This window comes from Protopterus annectens, chromosome 5.part0, assembly GCF_019279795.1.
Source record: "Protopterus annectens isolate FY-2018-M chromosome 5.part0, PAN1.0, whole genome shotgun sequence".
Lineage (NCBI taxonomy): Eukaryota > Metazoa > Chordata > Ceratodontiformes > Protopteridae > Protopterus > Protopterus annectens.
In genome coordinates, this window is record NC_056735.1 from 310,630,090 (window position 1) to 310,656,726 (window position 26,637).

Genomic DNA, 26,637 nt, shown 5'->3' on the forward strand with positions numbered 1-26,637 from the left:
AGATATTTATGAAAAAATAGAACCCAAATCCTTAAAATACACACATTACTCATACAGATTCGGTACACAAACTACCATCGATAAGGTATTAGTTACAGATTATTTATTCTCAAAAATTCAGGAAGTTTTCATTAGCTCCTGTCCAGTGTCCGACCACAACGCTATTTTCTTTAAAATCCACATGAAATCTAGTCATCTAGTACACTGGCAAAGAATACCAGCATACATTGTTAAGATAACCGGGTTTAAGGAATGGTTACTGAAATAAATCAGAATACTTCTAGACATAAATGACAATGATAGTACTTCTAAAGTTATTGTCTGGGATATACTGAAATCTTAGATTTTTGATAAAATCAAAACTTGGTACCTAAACAAACGAAAATAATGGGATAGTGCGCTATCGAGAATACAATCAAAAATCGATGAACTAAAAATAAATCTAAATAATAAAGGCAAACACAAATATAGAACTGAAACAATTAACCTTGATTACATGGAAATTCTTAATCCTAAAGTGGCAATAAATTTAGAAAGAATCAAATTACAGTCTTACTCTGTTAACCCAAAAAACATAGATTAGCTGTGACATCAAAAAACATAGCCAATGTTAAACATATAAGGGAAATTGTTGATGAAACTAATACTGTAACAGATTTCAAAGATAGTCTAGAGACTTTCTGAAAACATCACAAAATAATAAATAACACAAATCCAAATATTAATAACAACATCCCAAAAGATAACTCCTTAAATGAGAACATAGGCAACAAACTATCAATAGAACAGAATACCAAACTTCTCAAACCAATAACATTAAGTGAACTAAAAGAGAGGATTCAAAGCCTTAAGAACAATAAAGCCTCACGATGAGATGGATTAATAGAAGAAATTTAAAAAGTACTCACAGACAATACATTAAAGACACTTTTGCAAGCTTTTGAGGAATTCAGAAAAAAGACAAGCTCATTCCCTTCCTGGAAATATGCCATGATTTCCCTATCCTAAAACAGGACAAAGACCCCGAAATAGTAACTTCGTATCATCCCATTTCACTATTAAATGTGGACTATAAAATTTTTACATCAATATTAGCTAACAGATTAAATCAACTGATGCCTAACATAACAGGTGATGATCAAACAGGCTTCATCCTAAATAGAATAGTACAAGACAATGTTATCAGGCTCCTTTCCTTAGTAGATCATGTTAACAGTAAAAATAAAACTATCAATTATTAGCCTAGACTTAAACAAGGTTTTTGATTCTATAAATTGGTCCTATTTATTTAATGTATTAGAAGTATATAACTTCTCCCCTCGATATAATTAACAGATTATATGTTAACTCAATATTATACATCAAAATTGGCACTTTTTTATCAGGTCTGCTCAACATCCTAAAATGCACTAAACAAGGCTGCCCAATCTCCCCCTTGTTATTTGCCATATCAGTAGAACTTCTAGCTAACTTCTTAAGAGCAAATTCTAATATAAGGGGATTTTCTGTTAGTCCAATCTACATTTCTAAAATACAACTTTTTGCGGACGATGTCATGCTAACAAAATCCCTGCAAGTTTTTGAAGAGGTTTCAGGCCTAAGCTTTAATCACACTAAAACAGAAACATTATTAATAAATAAAAAAGTAAACATTTTACTAAGAAAACACAACAATTTTAACTCGGCAAATGACACCATTAACTACTCAGGAATATACATAAAGTCAAACTGGCATAATACTTTAAAAACAAATTACAAATACCTATTATCCACAGTTAAGGAATTTTTAAATAGATGGAATAAAATGTATTTCACGATAGAAGAAAGACTGTCATTAATAAAAATGATCATATTACCCAAAATTTAGTTCTACTTCCAAACTTTAATTGCCTCCCCATCCAAAAAGTTAATGAAGCAACTAAATTCTATGTTAATAAATTCTGGGTCTATATTAGATCACAGAATGCTTAAAAAAGCAAACAGTGATTAATCAACCCTATATAAGTGAAAGCTTACAATGTCGAGCTGTCAGAACATCACTGTTCCAACAACAAAAAATAAATAAAAAACAAAACACTGTAAACATTACGTTAAGTGGGGGGGGTTCATCCCCCACACTCACCGATGTGAGGGGCTGTGCTCCCCACACCCCCCTACTTAAATATACCAACTCCAAGACTGCACTATAGTGCCAAAAACAGTAAAGTAATGAAGTGGCCAAGCAAATTCTTTCCCAGGGAAAGAATTCACTTAAAAGCCGCTTTGATATTTTGCCGTTTCAGTCTTTTAAGTTCGACCAAGATGCATTTCTAATAGGAACCCTAAATTTCCTATACTTTCCTCAAAAGCCAAGAATCTTGGCATTACAGAAGCTGGAAAGATGGGGGAATAGCATTCCCAAATTTAGAACTTTATGCGGAATCGACCATACTTAATGTGATGAGCCAATGGCTAAACTCCAAATATGGTTCTAATTGGAAAAATCTCCATGTAAGTATCTTATTATCTGATATAGACACAAATATTGACAATAATATGTTCTCAAAAAATAAAAAAATCTTCCTTGTTGTCAACGAACATTTCTACAATACCAATAAGAATAAAAAAATTATCTTTTCACTAATTATATATTAGATAATTTTAAAAAGATAATAAACAAAAATTATATGTCAAAAAGCTTAATATTTTTAATATTTCCCATAGTATATATGAAGACATGTCTGGACTCTTTCAACTTATATAAAATAAAAGTAATGAAAGAAAATGGCTTAATTTTCTGGCACCAATTTCTCTACAATAATAATATCCATGAACCATGTTCTCTTATGGCCAGGTATAACATAAAGCACAACTGGTTGAACATACAAATATTTAGAGAATAGATAGTTAATGAATTCAAAATATGTCATATCACCAGCACAACACCTTTACCTAAAATACTTTCTGTTCTTTGTGAAATAAATACTTTGCACGTTAGTAATATTCTATCATTGTCAAGTATATATAAATCTTTAAGAACCAATATGCAAATCCCAGAGGACTCCTTATGGAATTTCACAGAGAGAATAAACAAATCCATTTTTTCTGATAGTGATAAAGAATTAGTACTTGAATCAATTAGTAGCACAACATCATCCCCTTCTTGGAAAATCTCCACTTGGAAATACACCCATAGGAGCTTTATTACCCCACATAAGATGGACTTGATATCAAAAAATAATCTTAATAAATGTTGGAGATGTGAGGAAATACTTTGTGCAGATTGGGTACACATGTTTCTTACATGTAAAATAGTAACTTCATTCTGGATAGAGTTCAGAAATTTCATAAAAGCATTGTGGTCGGACAAGTGTGAAGTATCTGATTCATTATTACTGTTCAATGCACCGATACTAACACATATCCCCAAAATACAGGTGCACTCATTTTTTACTATTAGCTAAACTTGTATGTAATAGGGAGTTGCAAACTATTTCAGAAAGAACTACTAAGGTAACACATAAGAAATTATCTTGGCTGAAGCTTGAAAAACTACTAGATAAAATGTAATCACAACAATGACATTATATCTGTTATGAACATTGTCAATAGTTATTGTTCCATGTTATGATGTTTTAAAACATATATATTGTGCATATTTATATATCATATTTTTTGTATTATTTTATTTCATGAAAATCAATAAAAAAATGTTTTAAAACTCATTAAAAGTCAAGCTGCTAACATAATTGTACAAGACCCAAACAGAAGAAAACAATCAGCACCTAATACCACCTGTCACTTTCCAGAGGGAAAGTATATAAAAGTACCCTATTATATCCAGCTTTCTTGTCCCCTCCACCCCACATCACCTCTGACAACCACAAGTCTTAGATTTATACTCAGAATGTTCAGCTTAACTACCAATCCCAAGTTTATGTTGCCTTAAGAGTTAGTCACATTCTTGTACATCACTTTCATGCATCAGTTAGAATGTGGTTGGCATAACTACCCATTAAGCAAAAATTTTTCCAGACCTTTACTAAAATGCAATGTAAAAGTAGTGTGTTTGTTTTTTTGCTACATTAGCTAACATAAGAATACTGCTTATGTAAAGGTTACATAAAGTGCAGAAAGGATGCAGGGTTTTTAGTTGTGCCTCATCTTTAAAGTTAAGTCTCAAAATAAAACTCATACATAAAATAAGGACACTACCATGATAAAGTATTAGAAAAAACACCACTCAGTGATGGAATCATTGTAGTCAGCTGTAGTCAGAAATAACTATGGCCTAAACGTCAATCACCCTAACGTCTTTATGGAGCTACTGGTTATACCCAAAATCTGGACAGCTGATCATGAAACCATTATCCTGGAGGAGATTTTAGCATTTTCTAAGGCCATTCTTAAATAGACTGCCAGCAGGAAGGAATCTTCAAATTTCTAAAACTTGAACACTGTAGTGTACAGCTGTATATAACATTCACACCTTGTTAAATTTTTGGTTCATAGCAGTGTTTATGTATGCACTGTTATATTTTTTCAAGTACTTTAACCTTCATAAAATGAATCACAAGAAACACATCAGTGTATACCACAATCTCTTAATTGCAATTAAACATTTGTAACATTGCACAGTCTTGCAATAAAGTGCAAAAAAACAACAAAACCTGTTGTGAAATAAATCTGCAGTTTTTGCAGACCACACAAGCACAAGTGGCAATTTACTTAGCGGCAGATGTTTCTCTCATTTCATTTCTCCAAGTCTTTTGAGTTTCTATTACCATATTACTATGATGGGAATGGACCCCATTCCTAAGTCAAAGTATGATTAAAGTTTATGAAATTAGCATTGCTTCTATCTTTGATGTCAGCCAGAATTGCTTTTCGCAGCACCCATAATGTGCCCAGTAATGACTCCTTCTACAATTCGCATGGAGTTACATGTATTGGTAACACATTTAAATACGACTGTAGATTTTTTTTATAAGACCTGTTGCTTCTGCTACTATTAGAACTTTCTGGGTATCTTTCTTTCACATTGGTCTCATTTCTGCCTGCAAAACCTGATATTTTATGACTTTCTGTTTCTCTGTACACAAGACACTTTAGTCACTGGATGTAGCAATTTCAGTGATCAATGCTACTTTTGTCTTCCTTTCATGGTCCACTATATCTGGTTTTCTAGCATCTATCTTTTGGTAGACTTCATTATTTTCTATGATGCTGTATGTCTCATATTTACAGTGTTTTTCAGCTACTTCAATACTATAATGTTTACACATTCCCCAGTGCAACAGTCTTGCCACATTGTTATGCCTTTCAGTATACAGTCCTTCTGCCATTAGTATGTCACAACCAGCAATGAAGTATGCAACAGTTTCCAATTCTGTTTTACAAAACCTACATTTGTCTGTTTCTCCCACATGTTCAATGGAGTTTGTAAACCAACGTTTGAGTAGCCCACTATCTTGGGCCACCAATATTAACCTTTCATCTTTTCATTTGAATTTGCCTCTCCTTACCCATTCCTGAATTTGATCCTGATCAACATGAGGTTCTTCCACAAGTTTTCTATACTTGCAACTACACTTATGCATTTTCTACATTTCTTCCCTTCTCATCTGGTCCTTCATCGTATATTCTTTCTTTTGTTTTTTGGCATATTCAGTTGCCACCTGATTTTTATCTACTTCTGGTTTGATTTAATTCCTGCTTGATGTTGATATGCTTCTGCTAGACTAAGCAGGGAAGTCATGTTAGATTTATTCTCCCCATGTTTCAAAACTTTCACTACATTTGGGTCTTGTGAGGTCAGCAGATATGTGTGGAGTCCCACAACTGCAGATCTATAGATGTAATCAATTTTAAGGAGACCCATACCTCCTCCAGAATGGGGAATATATAATCTTGGTATGCACTGATTTTTATAAATCATTTGATGAGCATGAAGCATCCTTCTTGTTTTCCTGTCTAGTCTATCCAACATGTTTTGGAGCCAATCAATCATTCTAAAACTGTAAGTTAGGAGAGGAAGAGCAAATTGGTTTATAGCTTGAATTTTATTTTATTCCTAGATGTCAATGCTGTTTTCAGGATTAATTTAAGTCTTCTAAAATATTCCTTACTAAGATTTACTCACATTTGTTCATGTTTTATTGTTGGTCCTTCATCACTTCCCAAATATTTATACACTCACTCTTGCTCTAGTTTATTTATATCACATTCTTGTCCCATGATACATTATATTCCCATTTTTTTTTTATTAGCAGATGATGATTTTTCCAAGTTCTCATTAATGTACTTTTGTATTTGTAGGGTGTTTGTAAGATAATCGATTAAACAGGCAGTTCTGTATTCTATATGACTGAAAGATTTGCCACATAATTACTGTCAATAATAGGTAAAAATTTCCCATTCTGTTTACTATGACATTCTTAAATATATCTTCAGCCAGGAAATAACTCCAGCCCCCTCTCAATGAACAAGTTATGTAAGCCTTTCGGTTCAGTAAAGAATATTTAATCTGAGGAAGTCTCTTTAGAGACAGACTGCTTGTCTTTTTATATGAAATCTGTTTTAACAAAACTTAGCTGACAACTTTGGGCATGGAGGTAATTGTTTGTGAAAATAGACTTCCTGTGACTATTGTTACCTACAGAACCATTCAGTGTAGTTGATAATTAAAGTTTCTAAAAATGGAATAATCATAACTGACAAGGTCATGCTAAATTTCAAAAATGAAGAGGTCATATTTAAATACTCCATAAAATGATGTAACAGATTTTTACCACAACATGTAAAAATGCCAAAATGTCTGACATAACTTTACCATGCTAAAAAAACAATCATATGAGAAGATGTTACCATTCAGCTAAGTTAATAATTCCAAATACTTGTCCATAATGACCCTCATTACCATTTCTCTTAGTTGCTGGTAAAACTTTGCATAAAAAAAAAAAAAAAACACTGGCCAGTACTCATAGTCATTTGTGCGAATGTGATAGGGGTATCCCTGATATTTAAGAATAAGAGTAGCAAATGCAAGATTCATACAGGCTGTTTACACTAATGCAAAAAGCCTTACGTATAATGAGATGCAAGTTAGAAATTTTGTAAAGCGGTGTATGCTAATGAGGTGTTCTTGCAATTCATAGTCCAGTATTGCTCAGTACGCATATCCCTTGTTAAATGCGATGCTTTGCCTTTTACATTTGAGCAATCCATGAACTTCCCCCCAGCCATTCTTTCACTAATTTGTCCAAGTATGCACAAGCACCAAAACGAAACATTTCCCCCACTGATCCCTTCCACAATATATCCAAGTATGGACAAGCATCAAAATTAAAGATTTTCCCACCAATCTCTTCAGCAATATGTCCAAGTACGAACAAGTATCAAAGTTAAAGATTTTCCCACTGATCCCTTTAGCAATATGCCCAAGTATGCACAAGCACCAAAATGAATCACTTCACCCTCTGATCCCTTCAGCAATATGTCCAAGTATGGACAAGTACCAAAATGAAACATTTCCCCCCAACAATCCCTTCAATAGTCTACCCATCTATCCACAAGCACACCTCTGACATCAAAATGAAATATTCCCCCCAGCCATTCCTTCAGTTGTGTGCCCATGTATGCACAAGCACGTCCCTGACATGAAAATTAAACATTTCTCCCAGTGACCCCTTCAGTAGTCTGCCCATCCATGCAAAAACATGTTTCTGACATCAGAATATAACATTTCCCCAATGACCCCTTCAGTAGATTATCCATGTATGCACAAGCACGTTCTTGACATCAAAATGAAACATTTCCCCCAAGACCCCTCAGTAGTCTTCCTTTGCATGCACAAGCATGTCCCTGACATCAAAATGAAACATTTCCCCAATGATCCCTTCAGTAGTTTGCCCATATATGCACAAGCACATCCCTGACACCAAATGAAACATTTTCCCTTCCCCTCACATCTCTGTATTCTGTTAAATTGCTGCTTAATGGTGTAAATTCAGTGCCATTTACATGTTTGGTATGCATATGAGCTCAATATGGATTCATCTGTATGAATTCCACTAATAAACAAATGTGTAACGCCCTTTATCAGTGTATCAGCTGCCCCCCTATCGCTTATGCCTTAAGCTTATTGCACTTTTGAGATAGGGAGGCATTTTTACAAAAGACCTCCACATTTAAGTATTCATCCTGCAAATCCAGGATTTGCATATCCATGTAGTAACACTCTTCATGGATTACTGCTATGAAAATGTGAAGCCCTGGACTATGAATAGAGGACACTTTGAAAAAATGAGTCATAACAAAGTGCAAATCAATTTAATTTTCCTGTAGAGAAGTTTGTGCAGTTACATAAAAATCTCCTTGCCATATCTACCCCTTCCTTTTGTGGGCTAGAGGTACACAACAAAATACTATCTATGGTAATTCATTTTAGTGTGTGTGCGTGTGCATGTGTGCACACATGTGTGTGTGTGTGTTTGAGATCTCATGGTGTAGGACAGCTGTCCATCCATGTATATTATTAGGGGCTTCATCTTGGGATCCCTGGCTGCAACAGGTGGCTTAAACAGAGGTTAGGACACATTTTATGTGAATCTCGGAAATGTGAAACAGTATAACAATTGGTGGACAGTCAACATGCAAAATCTGATAAACATTCATAATTATAAACTGCCATAATTCTGGAGGAATGCATACATCTGAAGCCCCAAAGCACTGGAATCCTTGTTTCAAGCAGCAGTGATTTATCAGATGAAAATGGCTGTTAGAATGATGAAATCTGAATGTAGCCTCAAACTGATGTGTCATTTACTCTCCTTTGTAATTCAATGTGTCCACTTCTGGCTTTTTATCCTAGAGTTTAAGTTGTTCTGCCTCATGGCCGGTTATACACAGTGTATCTAATATGGAATGTACACCTACAGATAGGGTTCTGATACTATTGTGGTTATTAGTAACTATTAAAGATACACTACACTTTTGGCAGTGTGTTTTTGCTATGCATCCATCCATCCACCCACAACCCCTTTTTCCTATTTTTTGCACATGAGGTCGAGGTGTCACTTCAACAGTGACAGTCATCTAAAGCCAAGATTCACACCGCCAGGTGGCCAGCCCTAATGTGATAGTTCTTCCATACCATACACTCATGCATGCACACTCACATCAATTTAAAGTGTCCAGTCCACCTATTGCATATCTTTGGACTGTGGGAGGAAACCCATGCAAACCCGGGGTGTTTTTGCTATCATAGTTTAAAACTAATAAAATGTGCTTTAACTTAAAGCAGAAATAGAATTGCCTGAAAATTCAAAAGCAGAAATTATTTTCAGTCCTTATAAATTGTACATATGAAGAGTTTAATACAGTAAAATGTATTCAGGTAAACAATTGATACTTTATAGATGCAAAAAGTTTCTTCCATCAAGGAAGTTGTTGCAGGTATAGGGTGCTCTGTTAGTATACAAGTCACAATGAATATAAATGGACTATGGCATCATATATACATTCAAACTTTGCAAGAAAACAAATAGACGTTATGATAATGAATATATATTTAATCAAAATATAAAAGGGAAAAGATGTGCATGGATGTAGGTAAACTCAGTAATCTTGTCTATCACTCAGCTCACCACATTTTATTAGTATTGTACTACTTATTTTTATAGTAGCACATTTAAATACCATTTAACACTGTTGTGGAAGTGAAGATACTTATGGCAGGAGAAAGACTGGCATGACATAAAACATGCATGTCTTATAGAGCAGTAATGACAGCAAGGACAGATACTGAAACTTAACTCTATATTAGAAGTTGCAGTTACTGTGTTAATTATATCAAAATCACACATCAGAAGACCACTGTGTGAACATCTCTGCCACAGATGCATATATTCTAATTCTGATTGTTCTGTGCAAAAGGCATAAACCTGGAAAGAAGGCAAAACTTACTATTTATTCCATGACTAATACATTTCCTTTCTTTGTTTTAGGATGCTGGCATTGTTTTCTTTTTGAAATAATTTTATCACTAAGGCATAATTGTTTTGTAACTTAGTAATAGGTGTACTTTTACAAGGCAGCATAAATTAAATTATCAGAATAGATGATGCAACAGTCTGGAAAATCATGTAGTGTGTGAGGTTGACATAATGGTTAAGGTGTTTACCTTACAGACACAAGGCATGAGGGTTGATTCTCACATGGGGTAATTGGCCATTTTTAAAATGTCCCTTAAGAGTCAGTTAGTCTAATACTAACCTATGCTTAGATTTGACTATATTTTTTGCATGCCAGTTAAGTTTATAGGGCTTTAGTGTGTTTCATTTTACCAGTTTGGCACATTTCTGCATACCAGTTAAGTTTATAGGGCTTTAATGTGTTTCATGTTACCAGTTTGGCACAGCGTAACAGAATGCTCATGGAATTTTGTTGTACTTCCTAAAATGTTAGTGAATTCTGCTAAATGTTTCTCTTTAGAATGAGCTACATATCATTCATAAATATAGTAACTGCTATGAAAAGACTGTGTACACCACATGTTCTAGCATTCATCATATACAGAATGAATGAATAGTTCCAAAGTAAGAGATCTAATATGATAGAAAAATAGCAAGTTAAGTGAGTCTAGTTGCTGTGATTAAGAAGAAAACTAACACATTAATCCAGAACATGTCTATTTCATTGCTGGATAACATTCATCTTTCAGTATGGTGACACAATAACCCTGATTGACTGACATTTTGTTTGCATTAATGTCAGAATTATTCTATGAATGTCATACAGCAAGATGCAAGAGAACCTTGCCTGCCAAGCTGGACACATGATGAATACTTTTGATGGGACAAAATGAGGATATTTCAAGCAAGCAAAATGGCATCTTGATTTTAGTGAGTATTAGAAACTGGCAAGCAAGCTGTTTATATTGATAAGCGATTCACAGAGTCCATTTGGTATCCCTATTAATTGTCATTTCTACCTCTTAATTGGCTCTGCTAGAGGTATTATACATATTTTCAAAATTCTAAGTATACTAAGGTCATGTTGAAAAATACATTCTAAGACATGTACATATTAAAATGAAGGATCTTTACATCCAAGGGGAAACAATGCTCTTCAGCAGAGGCCAAGATACTAGACTGCTTTGCTCAAAACATACTTACAAAGACCCCAGCCATATACTGGCACTTCGTTACGTTGTGAGTGAGTGGGAGTCTGCTTATACCCTGCTCAGGAACACTGCATGCAGCGAGATAGCAGGAATAATTCTAAATCATAAAGTACCCCCAATGACTCCAGGTTATAATGGTGACAGGTCCCACTACGGTATACCCATAACTGTGCCATCGCATGGGTGGTGACAGTAAGACAGGTAAGTTAGGGACACGGTGATATAAAGGAAGCCAGTGAGTCAGAAGTGCCCATTATACAGCAGACTGGAGTGGGCCTGTGACCTAAAGGAGGCAAAAATAAACTGATGTTAAAAATGCATTTATGTATTTATTTATTTATTTAGTTAGTTAGTTTACATTTGTTGACCAGGATTGTCCAACTGAGCTGAGTAGCCTTTTTTCAGCGAAGGCCCAGGGAGAAAAGCACCACAATATTACATTAAGTTTTAAATTGAAAGACAAATGACTAGATACATTTGGTTTTACAGAGAATAGTCAGCACAGAAACAATCAGAAAAATACAATTTTCAGTATTTCACTACAGAAGATAGTCAACCTAAAACAAACAATCAGATATCACAGTTTAATTTTTCCACTGTTATAATGTTATACAATAGCAGTAAATATCCAGGTTAGAGACATTTATAATATAAAAGACATGACAGTAGAAGTATACATGAGGCCACAGTTGAACTGTCTAGGGTTTAAGCTGGTTGTGTACAGAGGCAGGACCACTGAGATTTAGATATTCTCTTCCTGCAGCTTTGAACTGATTAATATTTTTAAGGGACCTGATTTATAGTGGAAGTTTGTTACAAGGAAGGATGGTAACTGTAGTAGCCTGGTGGGGTTGTGATATGAGATGAGAAGAGATAGGCTGGGACAGTAAGATTTCTGGTAAAGGACTGAGTGCACTATGAGGAGTTGGGAGAGAAGTAGCTGGTGGGGAAGTTCAAGCCAGTTTAGGTGTTTTAGGGAAAGATAGTTGTGAGATTTGTAGGTTTGTTGTGCGGCAAATCTAGATACTTTGTTGTAAGTTGCCTCTAATTTGGCTAGGAATGTGGAGTTTAGATTTGTAAGAATCTGAGAGTCGTAGAATAGGCTAGATAGGAGGTACCTTTTGTTTTGATAGAGAAGCCCACGTTTTTGATGCATTTTTTGATACAGTTGTTTATATGCAAGTCAAATTTAAGTTGGTCATCAATTATGACTCTTAAATGTTTTGTGTTATTTTCAACAGTGATGGAGGTGTTATCAGGGGATAGTATGGAAAAATTGGTTTTGAGGTGGGTGAGGTTTTTAGGAAGAAAAAGAAGGAGTTTTGTTTTTTTGGGGTTAAGAATAAGCTGATTTTGGGAAAGCCAGGTTTCAACAGAGTTAAAGGATTCTTGGGTAGCAGATGTAAGATCAGAGGGAGTATCAGAGATGGTGATGACTGTAGAGTCATATGCATATTGTATGAGGGATGACTGGGGGCAGGAGGTATAGAGAAGATTAATGAAGATGTTAAAGAGTAGTGGGCCAAGGATGGATCCTTGTGGGACACCCATCTTTACTGGGAGAGGAGGGGAGAGAGCTGAGAGGCATCTCACTGATTACTTACGATCAGAGAGATACCTGGAAAACCAGGCAACAGTAGCAGTGGAGAAGTTGAGGTTAGAGAGTTTGATTAGAAGGAGAGAGTGGGAGACAATATCAAAGGCTTTAAAGAGGTTGAGGAAAATACAAGAGACAAGTTTATTGTTGTCTCTTGCCAGAGAGATAGTATGGGTGAAGGATACTAGGGCAGTTGTAGTGCTATGTTGTGGATGAAAGCCTTGCTGGGTTTGAGTGAGCAAGTTTTCCTGTAATAGGGGTTGCATGACTTGCTTGTGAATTCATTTTTCTAATATTTTTGAGAGAGGTGAGAGTATAGCAATAGGTCTGAAGTTGGAAATTTCAGTAGCGTTACCTCCTTTATGTATGGGTAATGTGTAGAATTCTTTCCAGATAGAAGGGACTTTAGATTCAGTGATGGAGCAGTTTGTTAGGATAGATACAGGGATAGCAACTGACTCAGCAGCTATCTGTAGGAAATAGGGCGGGACGCTGTCAGCAGAAGAAGAAAAGAGTTAAAGTTTGGAGAGTATAGACAATATAGGTGGTGGGAACAGGTTCAAGAGAGAGAGAGTTAGTAGAATTTAGAGTTCATAGGTTCATAGGTGTGTACTAGGCTAATGGCCCTGGGGTCTTTACAAGCCTAGCCCATAGGATTACCCTGGCATCTTGCCACCTGACCATAGTTCCCAGTGCCTCTGTCGAGTAGAGCCACTGGAGTTATCCCCGGGGTGAATTTTCTATTTCCCATCCACTCATCAAGATTTCTCTTGAAGAGGGTCAGCGAGGTGCTCTGTTTGACGTGTATGGGAAGTCTATTCCATAGCATGGGCAGTCTCTGGGTTATGAACCTGTCCCTCCAGCATGTTCTGTTGATTGTGGTAATGAGGTTGAGGTCTCTGGAGCATGTGGTTTGGAGGGATTGGGATTTCTTTAGATGTAGCATTTCTAACAGAGCTGGGTCAGACATGGCTTTGTAAGTCAAGCAGAGATCACCTCTAAGTAGGCGATATGAGACAGATAGTAGTTGCAGTTTTTTTGAGTCTGTCCATATAGGACAAGTGTTTAAGGTCTAAGATTTTCTTTGCAAGATACTTTTGTGGCCTCTCCAGTTGTTGCAGGTGTCTAGTGAGGTATATGCCAAATGGGGCATTGTACCCAATGACTAGCCTAATGAGGGAAGAGTAGAGGGAGGCAATGACCTCTTTCTTCCTCGATGCAAAACCCTTAGTAATGAGATGTGCCACATAGAAGTAATTTCTGACCACAGTGGCAATGTGGTGATCAAAAGAGAGGCTGCTGTCAACCTGTGTTCCCAGATCTCTTATAGCGCCTTCTGTGTTCAGTGGACTACCATCAATGTGGTAATTCATGGGAACCGGGTTTTTCCCAAAGGGGATGACGACGCATTTTTTGGCATTGAGCTGAAGGGCATGGTTCTGACACCAGTTGTTGGTTTCAGTGAGGCCATTCTGTAGGATGTCAACATCACTTGGGGAGTTAATAATAGCTCCCAACTTACAATCGTCTGTGAACTTTGCAGCCAGAGTCCCTTCATGCCGGCCTGGACTTCAGAGAAGTAGATACCAAACAGGAGAGGACCCAGGACTGAACCCTGTGGGACTCTACTTGTGACTAGTCAGCAGTCTGACTTGGAGTCAGCTACTTTCACACTGTGGGTTCTGTCTGTGAGCCAGCTTGCAACCCACCTAGTGATATCAGGGTTGATGTCTAGCTTAGTAAGTTTTTCTATGATTCCTGAGTGGGGAATGGTATCAAAGGCCTTGGCCAGACCAAGGTAGGCTGTATGAACCACCTTGCCTTCATCCACAGCTCTGGTGACTGACTCAAAGAAGTCGACCAAATTGAGCAGGCATGATCTACCCTTCATAAAACCAAACTGTGTGGGATCCAGAGTTTGGGGATTCCCTATATCCTTGCTTATTAAGTCCATGATGATGCATTCAATAGCTTTGCATATCAGACTCGTCAAGCTAATGGGGCAATAGTTCCCAGGGTCTGTAGTCACTCCTCCTTTGTGGAGAGGGATGACTGTAGCAGTGCACCATTCAGTAGGGACAAAGCCTGAGGTGAGGCTGTGATTGAACAGGGCACACAGGTGATGTGCCAATTCACTCCATAGTTCATGTAGAACAAAGCCAGGGATGTTGTCAGGTCCCATAGAAGCTGTATTCTTGGCCTTGGACAGTGCTGTTTTAACCTGTGCAGCAGTAATACTGGGTGCCTAGCAATCTACTGGTATTGTGATTGGTCCTTTGGGGAGGGAGAGATGGGTAAAGTTGGCAATGAATCTGTCGGCCAGTATATTGGCAATATCTATTGGCTCGGTATAGGAGGTACCATTGTGCAGTAGCTCAGAGCAAATCTGGGTATTGCCGTGGAGATTTTTTACATAATTATAGAAGGCCTTGTGGTTATCTTTATTGTCTGCTGCAATTCTGTTTTCATAGCTAGCTTTAGAGGATTTGATGAGGGATCTCAACTTTTTGTTGAGGCTGATAAGGGAGTTTTTCCAGTCTTGGGACTTTACCTTATTCTGCATCAGTTTCCTCCTTCTGTTTTAGAGTTTGTTTATGGCAGGGGACCACCAGATTGGCTTCCTTTTTTTGGAGGAGAGTGTCTTGGTTCTATTGGGTAGGGTGAAATCCATGCATTTGTGTACGTGTTCGTACAGTGCACCGGTGTAGATTCGGCAGTCATGCATCTATTCTCCATTTGCATGGGTGCCATGAAGTTAGCCACCTCTGTTTTTAGGAGCCCAAAGTTAGTTTTGGAGAAGTTTTTCATGGTGGTTACCTCGAGGGGGGGTGGGGGATGGGAGGGATGTGGATTTCCAAGGTGATTAGTTTGTGGTTGGATTTAACTAGGGAAGAGCTGACTACTGGTGTACAGCAATGGTCGCCCATGTTAGTAATGACCAGGTCAAGGATGTTGCTTCCTCTAGTGGGGATAAGAATGAGCTGGCCAAGGGCATAGGAATTAATGAACTCCAGGAAATGTTGGGCAAGTGTATTGGTACATGAGTAGTTTTCCCAGTTAATGGAGGGGGTAGTTGAAGTCACCTAGTATAAGAGTGTTAGATTAGACCCTAATATTCTCCAGGGTGCTTAAGAACGTGGAGTGTGAGTCTTGGGACATGGTTGGGGACCTATAGCAGGCTATGACCTGAATCTCTGTCTTAGTCAGTGTTAGCTGCACCCGAAGTATCTCTGATGTGTTATGTTGGGCTACCAGTCTGGAGGTATGTGCATTCTTTATGAATATGGAAACACCACCTCCTTTAGAGCTTCGGTCCAAGTTCTGGGGCCGAAAGGTGTGGAAAAAGTTACAGCCTGGTAGTGTAGGGGTGCTTTCTGCTGCCTTGAACCAGGTTTGTGTTACAGCACAAATGTCGATGTTCTCCATTTTAAGGAGTGCTTCAAGTGAATGCATTTTGAGATTTAGACTTCTAGCATTGAGCAGCATGACCCTCAGATTGCATTTGTTTGTAGCTGTCACGGTGGTAATTTGATCTTTGGAACACAGCCTAAAAAAGGCACTATAGGAGTGGCAAGAGCCTTTCCAAGTATCTGGAAGCCCAGGAGTGACAGATGCAGGCCATCTCTGGCAAAGCATCAAGGTCTGTCAATCATGTCATCCCAGGCAGACAGATACTGGATCCCCTTAGAGTAACACCAGAAACTTAGCCAATCTTTGAAATCAATCATTTTCTGCTTGCACTGTGGTATCATTCTGCATGATGGTAGGATGCTGCTCAAGGCTAGCATCATACCTGCCTGAGCTACATAATCCAAGAGCTCCTCCATGTCTCTTTTCATGTATTCCAGGGAGGTACATCTCAGGTCATTCACACCCACATGTACAATGACCGAGTCATATTTGTACCTATTGTTGAGGGACCTGAGTGTGTGTGTTATGTGGCGGATCCTGGCACCTGACAGGCAGCTGACTGTTACTTTCTCCTTATTCAACCTAGTGAGTGGGATATCAGTGTGCCTCACTATCGAGTCACCAATGACTAGTGTGTTGGGCATGCTATTTTGCCTTAGGGGCTTTGGTTGAGTGGCACACTGTTTAGGAGAGTTACGTGTCTCGTGATTAGTGTTGTGTTGTGGTGGTCGAGTGCATTTCTGCCTTAGAGGTGTCTGCTGTTTGGGTAGATTTTTCTTGAGATCCTCCGCGAAAGTGGGCGTGTGGTTTGTGTTTTTATGTGAAGGCAGTGCTGGTGGGTGTTCTGGAGGGCTATGTGTTCCATGTGGTGTGGTGCAAGTGCTGACCTTCTCCTCTTGTCCAGGTATTCCAGTCTTGGCTGGAGAGTGCATGGCTTCCAAGTAGGGGGTGATGTAGAGTAGTAGTTTGAGCTAGTAGAGGAGGGGACAGGGTTTTCCATCTTTGATATGGATTCAGTGACGTAGGTGTTAAAAATGGTGGCAGTTTCTACAGGTGTGTTATTTGGGTATGGTCAAGCCCAAGCAAAACAGGTAGTATGGCAACTAAGTGGACCAACAGGAGTTGGAAATGCAAAGAAAAAACTAAGGTCCAACCATTAGACACAATAAAATGGTTTAATAAAACACACAAAGCTTTCAAGTCACAAGACTCTTCATCAGTGTTACATCAAATAGTGAAAACCATTCAGTATATATAACCAAATCCACAGAGTCACAACTGAAATCACATGATTATTTAAATAACATTTAAAAATATATAAAACATATAAAAAAAAAAAAAAAATATATATATATATATGGTTCTACCTGACATAGCCGAAACCACACAAACACCACAAACCACCACATCAACACACACCGATATTCCATAAACCATAAAAACAAAAAAACACAACACATAACCGATAATAATAAAACCAAACCACACAACAACTAAAACCCACCATACTGCACACACCAACAACACAATTATTAAAAAAAAAACCACACACAACACACAACCACCACACAACACACACATAACACACAAAATACCCTAAAATAAAACACTCTCACTAACCTACCTAACCCTGTCCTAACCCTCGCGACACCCTACTATCGCCCTAACTCTAACAACCACCACCCCCTAACTCACTCTACCCACCCTACCCTAACTCACTTAACCCACCCCCTATCGCCCTCCACCTCCTAACTCTAAACCTAACTCACTTAACCCACCCCCTAACTCCTAACCCACACCCCCTTAACCTAACTCATCCCCTACCACCTCTGCTGCCCCGCACCCTAACTCCCACTACTCACCCATCACACCACACACTTCCATCTCTCCACTACCGCTCGTCTGTTCTACCGGCGTGTCGACTACTTTCACATCCACATGGTCGCCTCCCTCGGCGCTTCGGATGGTCGGCAAGTTCGGTCTTCTTAATTGGGTCTTCTCGTGGTCTTCTTCTGCGCTGTCGACGAAGTCAGGTAGAACCATATATATATATATATATATATATATATACCTAGAAACCAAACATACATACATAAAAACTTACAAAATTACATATATGAAACTCTCAAAATTCAGATACCTGTCTTTCTTTTAATAGTGGCTTAATAGTATTTTTCAAATTTAAACCAGGGTGTCTATCTGCTCTGAAGTAATTCATCTATTTATACTCAGATAATTCTGTTTTATTTATTATATCACCCCCTCGTTGGCCTATAGTTATTCTTTGTAAAACCCTAAATTTAAAAATGTGGTCTTCGCCATATTGTATAATGTGTTTTGCTAAAGCATTGGTTTCTATTTTTCTCCTAATTTCTGAGTAGTGTGAAGCTATACATTCTTTTCATTTCTGGATAGTTTTACCTATGTAGAAACAAGTGCACTTGTCACAATTAGCAAGATATACCACATTTTCAGTAGTACATACAGCAAAACTACTAAAATAAAACATCTTATCTGAAACAGGGTGAATAAATTCATTGCTCTTATTTATATATTTACAAAAAGAGCAGTTATAGCATAGTAAAGTTGTGTTTTTATGTGAAGGCAGTGCTGGTGTGTGTTCTGGAGGGCTATGTGTTCTACGTGGTGTGGTGCAAGTGTTGACCTTTTCCTCTTGACCAGCTATTCCGGTCTTGGCTGCAGAGTGCATGGCTTCCAAGTAGAGGGTGATGTAAAGTAGTAGTTTGAGCTAGTAGAGGAGGGGACAGGGTTTACCCTCTTTGATATGGATTCAATGAAGTAGGTGTTAAAAATGGTAGCAGTTTCTACAGGTGTGTTATTTGGGTATGGGTTTGGGGGAGAAAGGTGATCTGGGTGCCGAATCTGATTTAGCGAGTTCCAGAATCTTTTAGGGTTGGACTCTTGTGTGATCGGGGGGTTGAGGTAGTAGTTCTTCTTGTCTTTGTTCTTTATATTTTATCAAGTGGGCAGAAAGTTTAGTTTTTAGCCATAGTTTCTATGTCCTGTCTCTATTTTTCATTATTGTGTGGGTATCATAAGTTAAACATGGGGCTGTATTAGTTCTAATTCTGACTGTACGGAGAGGAGCAAGTGAATTGAGGATGTTTAGGAAGGTAAAATTAAAGTAGTGGACATCTTCATCTAAGGGGAGTATGGTTAGGTGTGCCCAGTTAATTCTAGAGAGGAGGTCGTTAAAAGATGCAGGGCAGAAATTTGCTAGTGTACAACAGGTGATGTATTTATGTGGCCTAGAGAAGTGAGGTGTGTATCTTAGCACCTTTGCAGGGGAATGCTGGCTTAGGGAGTTTGATAGGGTTTCAGGGTTATGGTACTTTAAGGGATCGGAGACTAGAATCCAGTCTAATAGAGTGCTAGGATTATGAGATCTGTTAGTGTGAGTAGGTGCTGAGACTAGTTGCGTAAAGCCATGTAAGTTAATCCAAGTAGTGGAGTTAGGAGTCTGTAGGTTTTACCAGCTTATGTTAACATCCCCATGAAGGATGGTTTCATTGTGTAAGTGTTGGGAAAGGTAGGAGAGAATATTTTCTAGCAGGGTGATGTGTCACTTGAGGGAATATATAGAGCTACCACTGTGATGGTTGTGAAGTTGTTAAGTTTCAGATTAGCTATCAGCAGTTCATCAGGTGAGAATGAGGGAGTGGGTCTGTTGTGCCTAGTGAGACTAACGTGGTCTGAGTAGACAATGGCCACTCTACCCCCTTTTTTCTTAAGATGGTCTAGTCTTAGAATATTGGATCCTGGGGAGGATATTACAGTCTGGGTTAGGTGATTTTAGCCAGGTTTCAGTCAGGGTGATGATGTCAGGAGTGTAGTTAGCCATCCAGGTGTGGAATTCGCTGATTTTATTAACTACACTCCTGGTATTCAAAGAGTAAAAAGATACATGTTTTATTGGGGGAGATGAACCATTAGAATATGGAATAGCTGGGACCGGGATTTGGGTGAGTATCACCAGATTGTAGTAGAGATTTGGGGAGGTAGTAATGCTTGTTGTTTAGGTACTTTATTTTGTGTAAAGATGAGATGGTTTGGGGTGGGAGAATTTTGATTTTTGGGAGGGGAGTATCCAAATAAAAGACTGAAAAGCAGATACGGAAGGATTGCAGAGGGTGTGTTGGTTGCTTTTCATAAGTGATTGTGGGACTAGAGTGTATTGGTATAAGAGGAAGTTGTAGGAGGAAAGGGAGTAGAACTGTAGTAAGGGAGGTAAGAGAAGGAGTATCTGGTTAGAGAAAGCCATGTTAGATGTAGTGTTGGTAGGTAGGAGGGGTAAAGTCTAAGATTATATGTGAGTGGTAGAAGAGGTGATAGTGTCAGCCAGTGGGTGGGGTGTATATGGGAGAAAGGTGGGGACTAAGTAGAGATGTGTGAGAGAGAGGAGGGTCCTGGTGTGGGCTAGGCCAGTGGAGCAGGAAGAGGACGGGTTAAGGGGAGGGGACAGGCAGGAAGGATAAGTATAAAGGAAATGGGGGGTGAGTGGGGGAACAGCGCAGGGCTGAACCTGGATCACATAGTCACACAGAAAGAAAACAACCAGTGAGAAATAGCTGCTTAGGGCTTCAGGTAAGCCCAGAGAGGGTAAAAAAGAGTAAGGGACACTAATTGGAAATGGAGTCAGGCTTGCTTGTAGCTGCTAAACTTAAGGTTAAAAAGGGTATTTCAAAAAAGTTACAGAGGAGTCTTTTTTGTGGGCTGGGAACCAGACTAGGCTACTAGATTCCCATTTAAGGTAGCTAGCATTCCTAGGTAGTGTGCACTATTTGGTGAGACTACTTTCAACAATAAGTTAACAAATTAGTTATAGTATAATGAGAGACTTTCCCATACCTTGTTGGCAGGAGTTGGTCAGAGAATCTTGTTTCTAACAAGTTAACAAATTAGTTATAATGAGAGGTTTTCCTGTACTTTCTTGGCAGGAGATAGTCTGCGATTCTTGTTTCTAACAGAAGCACTCGATCTTGGGTAGTACAGTTTTGTCGGAGTCTCTCAGAGCTTAACAGTTGCAATTGACTGGGCAGAGCTGTAGAGCACGCTACCTCAGGAGGACACCTAGTCTAGAGGGATGAGTATTTAAAAAAAATAGACAGAAAGCAGGAGTGCATTTGCTGCAATGTCAGCTGCCAAATCAGTCTGCATTTATAGTTGTCGTTAACTGGAATTGTTCCAGGATGCATCTATGTTCCCATTTTCATAATCTGTATTATGTCCACAAATATTATTTTAAATGCTGCAAGGACCAACTTATGCTACAAGGACTACAACTCAAATGGACTTCAAAGATGAATGTTGAAGCAGTTATAAAAGAATAAAGTCCACAAGGGACTCGACTGAGCATACCACTCAACTGTCCAGAATTTCACAAAATGTCCAGATTTTTGCTTCACATTTTTGGTCTGTTCCTCATAGAATTTGTGGTTTTCTGGAAAATCATTGAGGACTGGAGTCACCAGATGCTGACAGGTGTTTGAGTTTCAGACTTCATACCCTTCAGAAAATACATGCTGCAGAGCACCTCTATGACACTGTGCAGGAGGAACCTGGAGTGGCTGGGCACCAAAAATTCTTACCAGGAATAGCGTCCACAACCGTCCTGGACATGAGCAGTCATTACTAAGTACAGTCTTGGGTATTAGCTAACATTTCTATGGTATTACATTGGGATGAAACCGCCAGGCTTGAAATGACCTCCGAGTTCATAGCCTAGTAATCGCCTATGATCCTACAATGCAAAACCTATTCCATTAACTTTATAAATTTGCAAGAGCAGTATATTTTACAAATGTCCCTATTTTTGGGCTTTTATCCCCGCACAATTTCTGGCTTTGTCTAGAATTCTTGGGCTAAGAGTTTGAGGGTTATGCATATGATAGGTTAGTGAAGATAAACAGGAAATCACAGATCATCAAAAGGGATATCAGTGGGACCAGAAAGCTTACCATATGTGAAGCATGTCATCTCATCAAAGGAAGTTTTGGCAAATGCAAATAATTTAAAGGCAGTTCATCAAAACTACTTTCATCAACTGTGGAGATTGGCTTTTTCTTCACTATTGTGCGACCTTGGAGAAGACATGTATAATTCTTTTAATATTCACTAAAGGTGGTTTAAGTGGACTGCTTTTGAGTTTTTGGCATTCACCAAAACTGCTTTTGACAAATCAACATGAACCTGTTGTGTGTATCTACACTAATATGTATAGTACAAGAAAAGAATAACCAACAGAAAGTCTCTGTATAAGGTGAAGGTATGCGTGTGTGTGTGTGTGTGTGTGTGTGTGTGTGTGTGTGTGTGTGTGTGTGTGTGTGTGTGTGTGTGTTTTGGAATAGTTGTGATAGACCGTGTGCATTGGTGCCTTGGAAGAGAACTGCAGAGTTTCCTGAGACAGGGAAAAATACAAATCTGACAGATAAATCAGTTAAAGGCAGGTATCTACAACAAATAATAGGGAGAAGTTACTTCCAGGTGTATATTGTAGCCAACACCTTTTGAAGGACTCAGATTCCTGACCAGGGATATGGTTCTGCTTAGGAGATCCTGTGGAATTATTTGCGAAGAAATAAGGCAGTCTGAAAAGTGTCCCTGGATCGTGGGAAAGAGAGAGCCCCTGTCTGGTTTTGGAAAGTGTTTTGAAGGATACCTGTGAGTACTGTTTGTTTTCTTATAGCTATCGTTGAAAGGAAGCCAAGTATTATGTGTTTTCAGATCAGCTTTGGAAAGAAGTCAAGTACTTTTTCTCTGATCGACTTTAGAAAAACGGCTGAAGTTTTGTTCAGTGAGTTAAATTGAACACTAGATTTTGTGAGCTTGCATTTATTGCAGCAAAGCATTTTCCCAATCATTGTAAATAAACCTTGACTGAAAAGTTCTAGTGGCTGTTTTTATTAGTGCAAATAAACCACATTGCTACACTGGTATAGAATATAGACATAAGAACATTTTTTACAACTTTTTTTTTTTTATGAAGTGAAAATATCTAAAAGCTATGTGACAACACGTTCTCTTTCCCATCCCAGTAAAGGATGTAAGCCTTTCTGAATAAAGTTGTGTCCTTTAAAGTGACTGACTGTTTAGCTAGTTTGGATTATTGGCTTTTCTCTGCTTGTGTAGTAACCCCCCCCCCCCCATCACACCATGGGATTTTCTTTGGCAAAGAGGATGTTAGGGAAGTTAGAAAGGTTGCTTCGAAAACAAAGTTTCTGTTCACAAAATTTTCCTTTGAAGCTAAAACCATGTGTGTGCTGAAACTATAGATGCAGTGTTTTGTTCAAAATGGAAAAGATGACCAAGGTTTAGTAAACTGTACTAAGGTTTTAATGAACTCTTCTACAAAATGATGTCCAGCTGCTAACCACTACCTGGTTAGTCATTGAGAAAGAACTGGCCAACCACTGGCTCAATCTTCACGAAAGAGGTGCAACCATTGATCAACACCTGCTGAGTCTGTAACAACAGATGTATGTAAGTCATGTACTTACCGGAATGTTAGATTTCGCTGGTCTCTGTCTAGAATCTTGAACTGTAAGACTTTGGCACCCTCTAGTGATAATAACCTCCTCATTCTCAGCTTGTTTCTTGGCATTTTAGAAAAAAAATAGTAGGGATTCTATGAGGGGACAATGGTAATCGAAGACTGAATATAGAAACATTATTTAGCAATTAAGATTAGGCACTGCTACCCCCCCCCCCCCTTCCAGGATTAAATGACATTATTTATATTATGCCAATTCAGAAATTACAGTCAGCTAAGCTTTAAAAATGTAGGTTTACTCATATTAATGTACTTTTATAGTAATCACATCAGGTTTTAAATATTTAATATCTAATGGATTGTGTTTGCGTCACTTGTGGGTATAATGACATTTTTAAACCATTATGATGTTTTAATTGTTTGTTTCAATTGACATATTTATTTATTCACAGACAAAAATCCTGTGATTTGTTGTTGATCATTATGTGAATTTGTCTTTTTTTTAACTAAATAAACATTCATTGTTGACCTATTAATTCTGATGAAGTACTTTGTGTTTATATGGACAAAAGTACTAAACTCAAATCATTTTTAAAATTATTATTTACACATGGTTGATCTTAATTGGACTCCTGAAGTTATTCCTTATACCTGGTGTTTTAAAAGCAGTGTTTTTCAGTTATTGATTTATATGGATGCCAGCTGTCAACAAAATTAATTTTGGTACTAGATTATTTAGCAAAGCCTGCTATAGTAATTGTTTTGTGCACAGTAGCAGTGGACTTCCAGTGCAAATGAAATTGTATATTATTAAAAAGTCTGGCAATCAGGATTAGTAGATTGACTATAAGGGATGTGGAATTTTTTAAACAAATGGAAGGTCTGTGTAAAATGTTTTGACAAACGGGGTACCTATTTTGTCATGTAGAAGAGCAAATCAGAATGGGAATGCATAGTAGAAATTCCACTTGTAAACAAATATTATTTAATTAATCAGACTGGGCATACAGTTTAATAAAAATTCATCAAGAATGTTGTTTATAATAACCGAAAGATTTTACAAGTGAATCTCGTAATTAGCAGAGTAATTGGGAGTACCCCAGATTTTTATTATGAGAGGGAACATAATATTAAAAGTTGTTGGAGTAGTCTAAAAAGTTGAAGTTACACATATAGATCTAAGGATACTTACAAATGTGGGGGTTGTAAGTGATGTAAATATTTGGCAGATAGTCCTCATTTTGTTCAGCCTAACATGAGGTTTATTTATGGAGGTGATCTAGATATATTTATGATTCAACTTGTGTGGTATTTGTTACTTCCTGCCTAACTTGCTCAGCCTTCTATGCAGAGAAAACTGGAAGGCAGTTAATACCTTACACATACATTCTAGTAAATGTCAAGATTTCAAGAGATTTACTTTTTTATTTGGGAAAGGGGTGTATGACATTCCAAGGGTGGAGATACTGAATTAATTTTTGATAATACTGGATTTTCCTATCCAATATAGCTAGGTGCAAACATCCCCCATGAAATTATTACCATCAAGCTGATTATGTAGAGGTTAAGTGTGACAGAGTTTATTGCAGTGTTTAATCAAATATCACAAATGCAACATGATTGTTACTGGGTTTTTTTGTTTGTTTTATTTTGTTATTTGTTGTAGTTTTTTTTTGTTTTCATACAATTGTTTTAATGTTTTTAAGTGAATAGTTTCACTGTTTTAATTGTCTGATGAAGTCCTTGTCAGGGAATGTACCACTTCCCAACAGCTAACAGAGCTGGAGAATTATCCCAAGAGTTATGTTACTGCACGGTGATCCATGAATGAAGGTAATACAGCTGTTTGAGGAACTTACCAAAGTAGTGGATGCTTAGCGAAGATCATTGTTGCAGTCCTCCTTCTCACCCACCGTCTCCACTTCTTGTGTTTGGGCTTCCTACAGCTGGGGTGGGTAATAGATGTCCTTCCCCTTATATCTTCCCTGCATATCTACCTCCTTTACTAGGCCAATGATCTCATTGAGTCTAGAGTCTGACAGTGAGAAAACTTTCACTGGACCTTCTTGTCTCTTTAATACAGAGCCGTGTGAATAGGTCATGGTAGAACCTCATCCAGCAGAAGTGAACCCATGAATCATAATGAAAGTTCCTACCCTTGGCCTCAAAGGCAAAAAAGAGCTAAAGATGGTGTGGGTAGACATCACCATTATACTGAGAATGTTCTGATGCCCTATGGAAGTGCATCTCTAACTAGATGGAATGGAGAAGGTTGCTAAGCTTCAAAAATTGGGTCTAATGTTATACCCTCTGCAACAGAATTCCCAGGGGTTATGGCTACTGCAACATTGATTGTACTTGAACATTTACTATTATGGCAAATTCCTTGCATAGTAATTCTTTCAGGAGCCTTGACCACCAGTAAGCAATTGTCCAGATAAGGAATGTAGTTATGCTTTCTTTACTAATGTGAGTACATTTTGGAGCTAAAGTTTTGATCAATACTCTGATTGCTGTGGATAACCAAAATGACTAAGTAGAAAACTGAAAGTGATGAGAAAGTGAGACAAAACTGTTCAAAGTTGACAAATAATATCCACTCACTGTGCAAGGCAGAACTTCTTCTAATATTACAGTTTGGAATTTTTTTCAGTACAATAGAGTTCAAATCTGACAAGCTCAAATTGGTTTAGAGTTTTGCTATTCTGGGCACCAAAATCTGCCTAGAATAGAAGATACTTTCTGCATGAGTGGGTGACATACACTAGTTTGCCTTCTTCGATAATGATTGCTTCACCAGTACGAATGTCTATGTTACCTGATGTGAAAGAGTACATTGAATGGTAGGAGCATGTGGAATCTAGAAGTGATATTGAATAACCTTGAGCTATTGTTAGCAAACCCATTTGTGTTGTTATTGCTTGCCATACTGATGAATATAATTAGAAATTGTCT